This window comes from Aythya ferina, assembly GCF_964211825.1.
Source record: "Aythya ferina genome assembly, chromosome: 4".
NCBI lineage: Eukaryota > Metazoa > Chordata > Aves > Anseriformes > Anatidae > Aythya > Aythya ferina.
The window spans coordinates 36,714,334-36,728,698 of record NC_140300.1 but is presented as its reverse complement, the minus strand read 5'-3'; the positions used below and the strand labels follow the sequence as shown (position 1 = coordinate 36,728,698).

Here is a 14,365-nt window from a genome sequence, read left to right as displayed (position 1 = left end):
AAATACTCTGCCTAGCTGAGTGAACTTCCTTTGCCTCAGTATAGTCATAGCACCAGATGACGAATTTGTGTGTGTGTATCTGCACAGGAGTCCAAAAGATGTTGAAATTAATTTTAAAAGTTTCCTACAATCCAATGCTTAGGGATAACCCCAGGGAAAACAGACTATCCCTTGCCTTTTATAAATAAACTATATTACTGTGTTGATAAACAGCTCTAGGCTCAAGTTACTTGGGACACTTGCACTGGCCAATTCCTACTTTACGGAAACACACAATCCAAATAAGAAAAACAGTTCCCTCCTTAAAATCACAAACAGTATAACTAAAGTATCTGACATCACTATTCAGAAATCTGAGCCAGTGCTATTCTTGCCAGGAATTGAATGATTCTAGGAATGCCGCATGCTGTGGGCAGTTATCTTAAACTACTGCAGCTCTGTTCCTCAGACCCGTATGACTCCTGCAGCTGAAGAGGACGTTATCTGTGCCTCTTCAGAATCTGTCAGCCTGGCTGAGCACAATGCTGCAACTATTTATCATCCTTTGTTCTTTGCATCTAGCTAGCTATCTGTAATGGCAAATATAAGTGTCACCTATCCTTCTTAATGGATGTCCTTTTTCATGAGGGAAGATGGAACACACCAGCAGCAGGTCATGAGAGCTCCCCATGTCTCCCACTTCCCAGCCATAAACAGTTATCTCACACTTCTCCTCTTAACATCATACTGTAGGTAGGAAAGCAATCGAGATAGAAAATACACTAGACAATCAGCCTAGTAGCTCTGTAGCTCTGGAGAAGACATTTTACAGAATGACGACTAACCTTTCAGTCAGCCATCAGTCTACCTGTCAGGGCTACCCTTGATACCAGCACTATGACGTCCCCTTCCCCAGGTCCTTTGGTGCCACAACCAGCACTGCCTAACCACAACTTCCTGAAACATACAGGGATAAAGGTTCCTGTGGCCTTGGCCAGACAACTCCTCCAGCTCCCTCCTGCTCCCCAGAGCTCGCGTCCGGCACCTATTCAGCACCTCAGCAGCCCACTCTACCACCTTAGTGTGTGACCAGCTCACTGAAGCGCTAGACAGGCCTTCCATACAAAGCCCCCAAAGGTGTTTAAAGTCAGGTAGTATTAACATCATTCAAGGAAACATCTCTCAACTCAACATCTGCTTCAAATTGCTTAAATTCTTACCCACTAAAAGACATTTCAATAGCAAGAAAAAAATTGATTTGCTATGAATGATTGTATACTCAACTGTTCTTTTGAAGTAAAGAAAGAGCCTGGGGGGAGGAAATCCATAACTTTTTGCTCAAGAAAATTATTTTTTCCTATTGACTTGTTAAGTGTCAGGTTTTGACAAGTGCTTTAATGTCAATGACCATTTCTTGCCAGTGTCAAATGCCTCCTGCCAATTCCTTACAGGTTTCAAACCTTAAATAGTCCTCACACAATGTGTACTGTTCAAAGAAGTCCCATGGATGGAGAATACAAATATTAACTGAGGATTTGGAAACTGAAGAACTAAACAGCAGTAGCTTACCTAAGATTTATGTGCTACACATTTCCATTTCAAATTGGCACATGCTTACAGCAGTACAAAATAGGATCTCAGTGTTTTTGAATCAACAAATCCTTGGTAAGTTCTTTTGGTTTTAATCAACTTGTTCACCCTTCATTTGCATAGTTTTAATATGTGCTCTTAAACATCCAGGTGTCATTCAAATTTCCAGATTATAAACTCAAAATGAGTTTTTTGGATCATACTTTGTTCTGCACCGTCTCTTTTACTGGATTTATACCTAGTGTTTTCTAAACTGTTAAGAAATCATTTTGGGATTTCAAAAGCATATGAAAGACCCAAGAATGTGCGGCCTCTCCATGGAACATTGTTTCCAAAACAAAGCCATGTAAAACTGTTCTTCTCAATTTCACAACTATTTGAGGAATATTATGATTTAAAAATATAAATAAATAAAAATGATCTTTTTACTGTGAATTTAGTCAAAATAACTGCCTACAGTCAGTTTCACCACTGACAAACACTAAGAAGAGGGGTTTCTTTTTGTTGCTGCTTGTGTGTGAGAGAGAGAAAAAAAAAATTGCTGGAAAATGGAGTTTAAAAATGAAAAGGACTTCAAGTTACCATATTGACAATACAAGTTAAAAATAATAATAATAAAAATACAAACCTTAGGTTTCCATTTTTTGAAGGCATTCTGGATTAATTTTATCTATTTAAATAATTAACCTACAATCTGTATCTGTTTGCAAGTCTGTTTCAGCACTGCAAGTTTAAAACACTTGCAATTATTATTTTTAATGTGTTCTCTATCACAGAATCACAGAATTTCTAGGTTGGAAGAGACCTCAAGATCATCGAGTCCAACCTCTGACCTAACGCTAACAGTCCCCACTAAACCATATCCCTAAGCTCTACATCTAAACATCTTTTAAAGACCTCCAGGGATGGTGACTCCACCACTTCCCTGGGCAGCCTGTTCCAATGTCTAACAACCCTTTCAGTAAAGAAGTTCTTCCTAACATCCAGCCTAAAACTCCCCTGGCACAACTTAAGCCCATTCCCCCTCGTCCTGTCACCAGGCACATGGGAGAATAGACCAACCCCCACCTCACTACAGCCTCCTTTAAGGTACCTGTAGAGAGCAATAAGGTCACCCCTGAGCCTCCTCTTCTCCAGGCTGAACAAGCCCAGCTCCCTCAGCCACTCCTCGTAGGACTTGTTCTCCAGGCTCCTCACCAGCTTCGTCACCCTTCTCTGGACCCGCTCAAGCACCTCGATGTCCTTCTTGTAGCAAGGGGCCCAAAACTGAACACAGTACTTGAGGTGCAGCCTCACCAGAGCTGAGTACAGGGGGACGATCACCTCCCTAGCCCTGCTGGTCACACTGTTTCTGATACAGGCCAGGATGCCACTGGCCTTTTTGGCCACCTGAGCACACTGCTGGCTCATATTCAGCCGACTATCCACCATCACTCCCAGGTCCTTCTCTGCCTGGAAGCTCTCCAACCATTCCTCTCCCAGCCTGTAGCTCTGCTTGGGGTTATTGCACCCCAGGTGCAGGACCCGGCACTTGGCCTTGTTAAACTTCATGCAGTTGACCTCAGCCCATCGGTGCAGCCTATCCAGATCCTCCTGCAGAGCTTTCCTACTCTCAAGCAGATCGACACACACGCACCTAGCTTGGTGTCATCTGCAAACTTACTGAGGGTGCACTCAATGCACTCATCCAGATCATCGATGAAGATATTAAAGAGGACCGGCCCCAGCACCGAGCCCTGGGGAATGCCACTAGTGACTGGCCTCCAACTGGACTTGACTCCATTTACCACGACTCTTTGGGCCCGGCTATCCAGCCAGTTTCTAACCCAACAAAGCGTGCGCCAGTCCAAGCCAAGAGCAGCCAGTTTCTTGAGGAGAATGCTGTGGGAGACGGTGTCAAAAGCCTTGCTGAAGTCAAGGTAGACCACATCCACAGCCTTTCCCTCGTCCACCCAGCGCGTCACTTTGTCATAGAAGGAGATCAGGTTCGTCAAGCAGGATCTGCCTTTCATAAACCCATGCTGACTGGGCCTGATCGCCTGCTTGCCCTGCAAGTGCTGCGTGATGACTGTCAAGAGGATCTGCTCCATGAGCTTCCCTGGCACTGAGGTCAAACTGACAGGCCTGTAGTTTCCCGGGTCTGCCCTCCGGCCCTTCTTGTAGATGGGTGTCACGTTTGCTAGCCGCCAGTCAACTGGGACCTCCCCCGATAGCCAGGACTGCTGATAAATGATGGACAGTGGCTTGGCCAGCTCCTCTGCCAGTTCTCTCAGCAACCTTGGGTGGATCCCATCTGGCCCCATCGACTTGTGCACATCCAAGTGCCATAGCAGGTCACCAACCAGTTCTTCATGGATAGTGAAGGCCACATTCTGCTCCCCATCCCCTTCCACCAGTTCAGGGTACTGGGTGTCCAGAGAACAACCGGTATTGCCGCTAAAGACTGAGGCAAAGAAGGCATTGAGCACCTCCGCCTTTTCCTCATCTCTTGTAACTAAGTTTCCCCCCGCATCCAGTAAAGGATGGAGATTCTCCTTAGTCCTCCATTTTGTGTTGATGTATTTATAAAAACGTTTTTTGTTATCTTTAACGGCAGTAGCCCGATTGAGCTCCAGATGAGCTTTGGCCTTCCTAAGTTTGTCCCTGCACAGCCTCGCAACATCCTTATAGTCCTCCCTAGTGGCCTGCCCACTTTTCCAAAGATTATAAACCCTCTTTTTTCTCCTAAGATCAAGCCACAATTCTCTGTTCAGCCAGGCTGGTCTTCTTCCCCGTCAGCTCGTCTTTGGGCACGTGGGGACAGACCGTTCCTGCGCCATTAAGATTTCCCTCTTGAAGAGCGCCCAGCCTTCCTGGACCCCTCTGCCCTTCAGAACCGCCTCCCAAGGGACTCCACTAACCAGTGTCCTGAGCAGCTCAAAGTCAGCCCTCCGAAAGTCCAATACAGCAGTTTTACTGGTCCCCTTCCTGGCCTCGCCAAGAATAGTGAACTCCACCATTTCATGGTCACTCTGCCCAAGACAGCTCCCGACAATCACATCCTCCACCAGTCCTTCTCTGTTTGTGAAGAGAAGGTCTAGCAAGGCACCACCCCTGGTAGGTTCACTAACCAGCTGTGTCAGGAAGCTATCTTCCACGCTCCCCAGAAACCTCCTAGACTGCTTTCTCTGGGCTGTGTTGTGCTTCCAGGATATGTCAGGGAAGTTGAAGTCCCCCACGAGTACAAGCGCTGAAGATTTCACAACTTCTGTCAGTAGAACTCACCTATGAACAAAATCCATGCCTATGAACAAAAAAATAAATAAATCAATCAGAATCTGGCTCAGCTAAGCCTGCTCAAATTTGTGGTCAGTGTCAACAAATTTAACTATTTATATTTGAAATTGTATTTAAGAAATATCATAACTGAAAAAAGACATATAATTTAAATGTCAGCTATAAAAACAATATCTTATAATTCATGTGAACTGCACAAACTGACCAATCAGAATTTATTTATACAGGAAGAAGGTATAAATTAATGAATCACAGAATTGCTAGGTTGGAAGAGACCTCAAGATCATCGAGTCCAACCTCTGACCTAACGCTAACAAGTCCTCCACTAAACCATATCCCTAAGCTCTACATCTAAACATCTTTTAAAGACCTCCAGGGATGGTGACTCCACCACTTCCCTGGGCAGCCTGTTCCAACGTATAACAACCCTTTCGGTAAAGAAGTTCTTTCTAACATCCAACCTAAAAGTCCCCTGGCACAACTTTAGCCCATTCCCCCTCATCCTGTCACCAGGCACGTGGGAGAATAGACCAACCCTCACCTCGCTACAGCCTCCTTTAAGGTATCTGTAGAGAGTAATAAGGTCACCCCTGAGCCTCCTTTTCTCCAGGCTGAACAAGCCCAGCTCCCTCAGCCGCTCCTCGTAGGACTTGTTCTCCAGGCCTCTCACCAGCTTCGTTGCCCTTCTCTGGACTCGCTAATTAATTAATGAAAAAATAATTAATGAAAAATTAATTATAATACTTTAAACAACTTTGATAATAACGTTTTGTTACCCTCTAACTTTCTGTTGTAAAATTTATTTTTTGAGTTCCTTATTTTGGTCAGAGAGCTGCTCAAACCACTGAATTTCAAAAAGATCTTGAGTAATTCTCTGTCTCACAAGCCAAATGGGCTTGTGAGAGACAATGAATAAACCCCCTGATATGAAAAAATTCATAAGAAATTAAGTTTGTGCTACGGCTCTCTCCTTTGCTGCACAGAAGTTTCTAGCATACTGTGGTTATATTAAGCCTTTATCTACCGAGTTACTGGACCTTTAGCTTTGATTCTGTGCTATAGATGATACGTTTGTTTATTATGGTATCTTTCATTATTTTCCTAAGAAAAAATCATTTCTTCTTTGCAACACACATAGAATTGTAAGATACCTGTGTTGCAGGGTAAAAGTCAGACACTCTTTCTCTGCCTCATATCAGTAAATCAACTCAATTAAACCATGATTAATGTTTAGCTCAGTGTAACATAAATTTGTCTAACACCTGATACTATATAAATCAAGATGGCTGAGCACCAACTCTCTTAAAACACTGCACTCCACACACACCACACACACCACTCCAAATACAGGTCTGCTTTTTCTATCCAAAACTTACTGACAAGTAGTATGAAGACCCAGAAACATTCATCATGCTCTTCATGTTTGCTACCAAACACAGCAAAAAAATGCAGGCATACATATATAGCTACAATACAGATTACAATTTATAGGAATACACTTTAGACTTTACATTCTATTTGCAGTTTCCTTGCATGATAACATAAACAACACTGAACGAACTGGAAGATCGATAAATCTGTTCTTTCAAAATATATATTCTAGATACATCTCAGAAACTTTTATTAAAATTTCTCTAAGTTTGAGTCATTCAGATATTGTGTTTGACTAAAGTCATCTCTACAAGCAATCATGTCATTTGTCTCTATACTCAAGCAAGAAATGGTACGTGCTTGGTGAGGTGACTTAATACATGTAAACTCACTTTTGAGTATTTGGCAATGCCAACCAGGAATGATGTGACCATGTAAACTGGCTCTTCTGAATAATTTTTATATGAGTCAGACATGCAGGAGGAGCCAGCGTGTTAAGAATTCACAAATATAAAAATCAAAACCTGTCACAACAACTTGTGTTAAGAATTCAGTTTTTCCTTTAGTAATACCATGCTACCGTGCTAAGTTTTTTTAACGTGTGAAGAATAGACAAGGTATATGTTACATTTTTAAATGTACAGATTCAATCTTTTGATCAGAACAAAATGGGAGTATCCATTTTGGTAGATAATGGTTGCTAACATTTGGTAACCTCTGAAAGATTTAACTAACAATGGCTGCAGTAATAATACCGCATAATAATAAGTCTATAATAAGTCCACTGATCAAGAAAAAGCATTTCTGGAATTCTAAAGTCATTTTGAAGTAATTAAAAACAACAACCAAGAAATACATAGGCAATTTATGGTATTAAAAATATTGGCTGATTGCCAGGGAATAGCTAGTATTATTTTTTGTCTATTTAATCAATATTGACTACATAGTTTAAAGATATGTATTGTTCTGTTCTATGCTGTATGGAAATAATTCCATGATGTTCAAGCACAGTACTTGACATAATGTATAGTATTTAGTATTTGTGGACAAGCCATTCTGTGCCATTTCTGTCATTTAGCATTGTGCAAGATATAGTTACAAATGCAAAACTACACTTAGAATAACAACTGAAACTTAGACTTGCACAATGGCAGACATATAAATTGCCTAGACCTCAATTTTTTCAGAAGATTTTTCTCAAAATGTCTAAGGGTGTTTACCAGTGTCCACATCCATGTTTGAATTAGATATACATTAGGTAATTAGATATTTGAAATAGTCATTAGCATCGTTAGCTGGATCCCTGTTCTCATAAGGCCAAAGTAGCTGACAATTGTTAATAACTAAATATTTCATATGAAAAAGGATATGCAGACATAATTGCAGCTGCAACCTCATAAGACCAGCCAAGCCTAATTAAGTGTCAAGCTAGAGTTACAAAAGGCTTATGAGATATCCCTTAAAAACGACAACTCAACTACAGTACTACACAGGCAATAAAATTACCTCAGTAGCAACAGTAACATGACTTTTATGTAGGTTTGTGAGTGATGTTATGAAAAAGACACAGTTCATTCACGTTATTCGTAATGTGTTACTGAAATTAAAGCACAATTGAAATAGTCAACCTGTAGCCAAGAAAGTTTTGTGGATTATTTCTTCCTTTATCGTTATGTACTTAAAGTAGATAATAACCCTTTATCTGTTTTTCCCTCTCAATCAAACATGAAGGGCTCTCATAATTCTTCTTTCCATTTGTAATTATTTACATTTTTTACTACTACTATTTTTTATTACTGTGTACTTATTATTAAATGAGTCAACGAAACGCCAGTTTTCTGTATACCGTTTATAGGCATAGACAAACTATACAGGTAAATGAAAATCAGCACTGTGTTAGATATTCAGAAATAAAGATGGACAGGAAATATTACTGTCCCATTAACTTCCTGGATTTCAAACAGTTCTTCATTCCACATTACACAGACAGCTCTTTCAAGGATTTGTAAAAGACTCACCAGAGTGAAAAGTCTTTTTATCTAGCCTTAGCGTGTCCTAGGTACAGACTGTATATATTTCAGAGATGATGTCAGACTCTCAGGTATCACAGTGTATTAAAGCAAAAGTTTTACTTTTAGGAATAAAAGATGTAAGGATGATACAAACAATGATACAAACACATTTTCTGTTTTGTTGATCATCCAGCAAATACACACCAATGTTCTTCATAATTTATTTTTTAATTCAGCAATGACTTTTTGTCATATGAGAAACAACTCTCAAAAATAAAAGGCAATTAGTGCAGCATTATCACATCTCTATTTCTAGAAGTGGCTGACCATCTTAAGTTAGAACACAGATTCTTTTCTCACTTATTCCACAGAGGTCTGTCAATTTCAATATATTTGTCCTGAATAATATATATATTTTTTTTTTAATCTAAAACTGTAATGGTATTTCAACTCAATTCCTAGCACATTACTTACCATGTAGAGCAACAGAGCTATGTTAATCCTTGCTGTGGTAACAATGCAGAATTTTCTCAGATTTTACTATTAGGAGACATTAAACTCTTCAAGTGTGGCATGCTAATCGTGTTCTAATTCTTCATACATCTCTTTTGAACTTTCCTCCATTCCTCTCCCTGAATCTGCTGACAATCCCATGCCACTGAATACAATTGCAGTTCCTAGAATTGTTCAGGATATATTTTATCTTGCTCAGGGACTCCTCTTAATAATATGAAAATATACACAGAGTATCTTAAAGTGATTGGCAGCCAGTCACCTTTTCCTCAGCCAAGAGAGCTATTTAGTATCTTCTCTTAAAAATGCAAGAAAACGCAGAATTTTAACACTGCTTTTAACCCAATCACAGTTCTGATCTTTCTAGTCGAGCAGTGTTGTCTGTGCTATGTGTTCGTCAAATACCTTTCAACCAAAGGGATGAAATCCCAGACTTAAACAAATTACAAATGAAGTTTGTTTGTTTCAGTAAGATTTTTTTTTTTTGTCATTTCATGTTAGCTTTCTGATATTATGCTTTGTTGTGCCATCAGTTCAAATGGGAAGACATGACTGAATCACTGGCATAATATAGCTCACTCCTACTCATGCTTTGAATAAAGCTATTCAGATTTGCACTTCCACATAGTAATGACTTTTCTGCCTTTGCCTACCTTCAAAAGCAGATAGGCTGTTAAGCTCTTGAATGTATTTTTTATTTAAAAAAGAAAGAAAGAAAGAAAGAAAGAAAGAAAGAAAGAAAGAAAGAAAGAAAGAAAGAAAGAAAGAAAGAAAGAAAGAAAGAAAGAAAGAAAGAAAGAAAGAAAGAAAGAAAGAAAGAAAGAAAGAAAGAAAGAAAGAAAGAAAGAAAGAAAGAAAGAAAATGAAAATCAGTTTGTTCAGCTTTTTAGTATTACACTTGTGTTCAAAATACAGTCAGTGCTACACAGTACTGAAAACAATCCTTCATCTCATAGTCTGAGCTGAGGAATCAATGTATGCATCCTACAGGATCCTATTACCTGCTAAGATAAAGGCATGCATCACCTCTTCCTCTCTACTCTCACTGAAAAGGGCAAGAGCTTGCTCTAGCTGGACTGCTAACTGGACTGCAGTCAGAGACCTTTGGTGATGCTAGACCCCATAGTCTAGCACTACCAAAGAGAGGGAATGATTTAAAAACAAGGGAGTGCAAGTGGAGGCAACATGCAGTGTTTATGCATTAGCTCAAAGACATTTATTGGCTTTCCTAAAACATTACTTCCAAAGAAAGAATGCCATCTGATTTTGAGAATCCTTGAAAAGATGGTGGGCAATACCCAATATGATGTCAGCTGTAAACTACACTACAACACAGAAATAGAAATTTTGATTTCTACTGAATACCTTATATATACTGAATATATTTTATATTAATATCAAATACGAGAAAAAAATTAAGTGTAGACGTTAAGATGGAAACTGACAAGATCCGTTATTTACACGTACGTGTTGAATTGTCTTCTATTTTTCTGTATATAAGTTTCATTTTACTATTGATGAAAATAATAATAATAATAATTTTCCTGTAATGACTACCATAATAAAAATGTTTTCAGAGGCACACAGGCAACATTTCAGATACTTAGCATATAGACATCATTTACAGAAGGTGCTTCTAAATGTCTGACATCTTAAAAAAATGTTTCCCGTTGTCTCTTTAGGCAAATTGATTAAATATGTTGCATTAAAGTCTCACTGGAAAGAAAATTTCAGTATTGTTGAATATTTTTAACTGTTCTATATTTTCTGCGTATTACTCAGCATCCTTGCTATCACCTATTTTTGCACAGATAATTATGAAAAACAAAACAAAACAAAACAAAAAACTATGGAGAATATTTTTCAAATTTTAGAAGCAACTATAAAAAATGACAATGTCACCTGGATGCCAAAAAACGGCAATGTTATCTAAATGTCAATCTCCATTTTTAAATTCATTTTTTGTATTTTTAAGTAATACAATACAAAACTGTGGTCACTTACTGTGTAATAATCTAAACAAGCTGCATGGCAAAAATCCTCAAATATTCTGAAAAAGGTATTCATCCACATCATACATAAGTAAAAACCTCTAGAGTAAAGCAAAACCAAACAAAAAGCCCCACTAACCCACACCTCAAACCTGCTTTCTCCCCTCACACAAAAAAAAAAAAAAAAAAAAAAAATCTAGCAAAAAAAGTTCAGAACATAGGAAAGAATACATCACACCTTGAATTAGAAATACAACAATGGTGTTCCAGCAAGCAAAGTCACTTCATATATTTTGAGAAATACATAAAGGAATTGATTTAATTACTACTAGTCTCTTAGAGTCAAAATTGGCATTCTGTAGTGCTTTGTAAGCAATGTGAGCATTTGAACAATGTGTTAAGTCTCTGAATTAACTAAACTTCAGCAAGAAGGTGGCCCTTTAAAATAATTTTGTTAAAGCATGAATTGAAATACAGCAATGTCAAAAAGATATATTGTATGTCACCATTCTGTATTACATGCTCAGCAGATATTCACTGCGTATGAAAATACACATAACATTTACTGTGCTACAGGAAGCAGGCATACTTAAAGAGTCCTCTTTCCTCCAATGTGCCACACTATTTTTCATCCTCTTTTTTTAACATGCGGAAATTACTGTAGTTAAAACCTTCAATTTCAAAATCCCACAAGACCTTTTAAGAATTAAAAAAAAAAAGAGAGAGAGAGATTAATAATTTTAGGCATCATGTGTCATACTATAGATACATTATATTTTACAGACAATTGAGCAATTATTCAGGAGCTCTGCAATAGTTTTAAATGTTTTGCTTCACTAATACATATTAGAAGAAAAAGTTTACATCTTTCTTCATTGGCAATCTTATACTTACAGAGAATCTTCTCTGAGGCCATAACCAATAAACAAAAACTAACTTGAATAATTTATCCTTAAGGGTTTGGTGATATCTACCCCCACTTGATTTACAGTATCTCTTTCACAAACAGGCTCCCTTCATTTTTATCTCACCTGAATACAGATGCAAGTTAAAGGCAAATATTTTACTAATATCACTAGGAAACTCTTACAAAGAAAATACAATCAGAGCCAAGTTTAAATTACTAATAAAAAACACATTTGCTATGTGTACTTTACCAAAAGTTTGATTTTTTTTTAAACAGATACAAGGTTGCTAATGTTATGAAATTATGCCCATATGCAATAAAAGAAATATATACAACTCACACTGATTCTAAACAGAAAGTACAGAATGGAAAAATCTGAAGTATCTGCTTGTCTGGTAGACATACCAATTCAGTAAGGAATTTATACTTATGAGAAGTTTGGAGTTGTATAAAATGGATTTTTTTTTTAGTGAATTATTAAAATTTGCAACATTTTTATTACTGTGAAGAAATTTAATTCACATTTTGCAAGCATTTCAGTGTTCGGTCAAAACCAGACCCTGAAACAGAGCAATAAATTCTCTACTGTCATTCACTGCCTATCCAATTACCAAGCTTCAATCTAATTCTCAGAGGAGTAAGAAACATGAAAGATTGCTCTGTGAATGACTGATTAACATGGAAAAGATCATTTCATAAAGATTATATTGTATTTCTAACAAGATCAAAAGTGTGCACTAAATTATTGTTATGATAATTACCTTTGGCAGAATTTGTCTTATTGTTAAAAAGCAATAATAAAAGTACCTTAAGAGGCAGAATAATTACAATTAACTGCTGTAATTAATAAGTTAATTCTCAAGAAAAAAAAAAAAAAAAAAGATTCAGACTGTAGGAATTACGTAACTGCTGCCATTTAACTTCTTACTGTAATACAGTAAAATATATTTTAAATCAAAGATGGTCAACAGCTCTAAACATTTACTTTCTAAAGGTAAAAGAACCAAATCAGTTCAGCCACAAGACCATTTCATTTCTGCTTCACAGGACTGGATTGTCTACAACTGAATGTCAAAATATACATATGCAGTGCAACTGAGGAGGAAGGAGGGAGAAGAGTGCAGAGGCTAATATTGGTACATACAGCTTTTGTGACTTAAATTCATAGGTGTCGTTCTGAAACCTTTCTTCACTACCAAAGGTGTTTTGCCATCAAACTGCAATTCTTTCATTTCACTGCATGATCAAAAGAGATTCCACAGAGAGATTTAATCCTCTATTCCACCTTTAAAGAACTTGTGCCAGAATTTGCAATTTGATACAATTTAAACAGTGAATTTCATGAATTGCCTTAAGATCTATTTTTGTCTGATGACATATATTGCTATTTCTGACTGATCTTGAGAAAGCTTAAAAAAAAAAAAGTCAGAGTGGTTTCAGTCATGTTTTTTCAATAAACAGTTTGTTAGAGTACTATAAGTATAAATCAATTCCCATACTACCTGCATTTTACTACCAGTTGTAGATGGTAGTAAATTACACAACAGAACTCTGTGTCCTTATTGCATAGGAAGTCATATACATTGCCACTTTTCTAAAGATAATATACACAAAGAGTTTGTATGATGTCATAGCATATGAAAAAGACTTGCTGCAAATAAAAAACAGCTTATTAGCATCCCTGACACTTCTTGATTTGGGGATTCACTAGCTTTGAAAATGGCTTCCTCAAAAACTGAATACAGAAACACTTCTACTTTCTTAGTCCTTCAAAAAGAGGAATCTCACTTTTTCAATGTGAAAACAAGCACAATTTCTACTGTGTTTTTAATACTTGAGTAAACGTCTTCCCAAATACTCTGCAGTAACTGCTGAATTGAATGAATGATTTTTTAAAAGTATCACTTCTTGGATATGGTAAATCAATACTATAAGAATGCAATATTTCTTCAATATATGTAGCACTAATTAAATACTACATACAGAAATCATTCCACCTCTGGAATTGCACAGAAGTCATAACTCTAGTCTCCATTTAAGAACTCAGAAATTGCTAGTAAGGGCTAGAGTTCTTATTTTAACTTGCAAAGATGCTGAAATTTAAATAACATAGTAAAATATAACAGGTTGATGCAGCTTTATTTTTTGTAATTAATTGTATATAAAACCATCTGCATACAAAGAAGGGAAGACCAACCCAAATAAACTCACATTCTCAAATTAATTTTCTGTGTATTCCCCACATGATGCTAAGGACAAACTGAAACTTCTAATGCTAGAAAGATGTTAATGTGAGAACTACATACTATAGTACGTGTATAATAAGATACAGAAATTAGTTTGATAGACTCTGTATCTAATAGGCAAAAAGTAACACAAGTATTGAATGTCCTCTCTCTATTGCAGAGAGAGCAGAGCAAGGTGTCAAATGAAATCAGAGGAAGATAAAGAGATGGGCAATTCTTTGAATGCATTTTAAAGTTTGTTTGCTGTCTTTTTGGTGACAGGCAAGATCATGTTATCATTTGTGTTTTTATCAACATTGCCAGAGTTACGCAGTTACCTATTCCATGAACTACCGCAGTACTGTAACAGCATCCTAAGCAGACACCCCCTACAGGACCTTGGAGAGCAGACATTTTCATTCCATGGTCCCAGCAGATAGGTGAAGCCCAATGCAAGAGACAAAACCCAAGAATTCAGAGACTCTAGGAGGCCATAGTTAG

At 37.5% G+C, this 14,365-nt stretch overlaps 2 long non-coding RNA genes across 2 annotated transcripts in view; one reads left to right on the top strand and one right to left on the bottom strand.

The window, feature by feature from the left end:
* The window catches only part of LOC311436264, a 334,039-nt gene that overhangs the window by 98,233 nt on the left and 221,441 nt on the right, over window positions 1–14,365 (bottom strand). Inside the window, exon 3 of the long non-coding RNA XR_014692707.1 lies at window positions 4,834–4,852. This is a non-coding gene — a long non-coding RNA (uncharacterized lncRNA). The remainder of the gene's footprint in view (window positions 1–4,833; window positions 4,853–14,365) is intronic.
* The window catches only part of LOC311436269, a 61,647-nt gene that overhangs the window by 11,293 nt on the left and 35,989 nt on the right, over window positions 1–14,365 (top strand). The window lies entirely within an intron of this gene.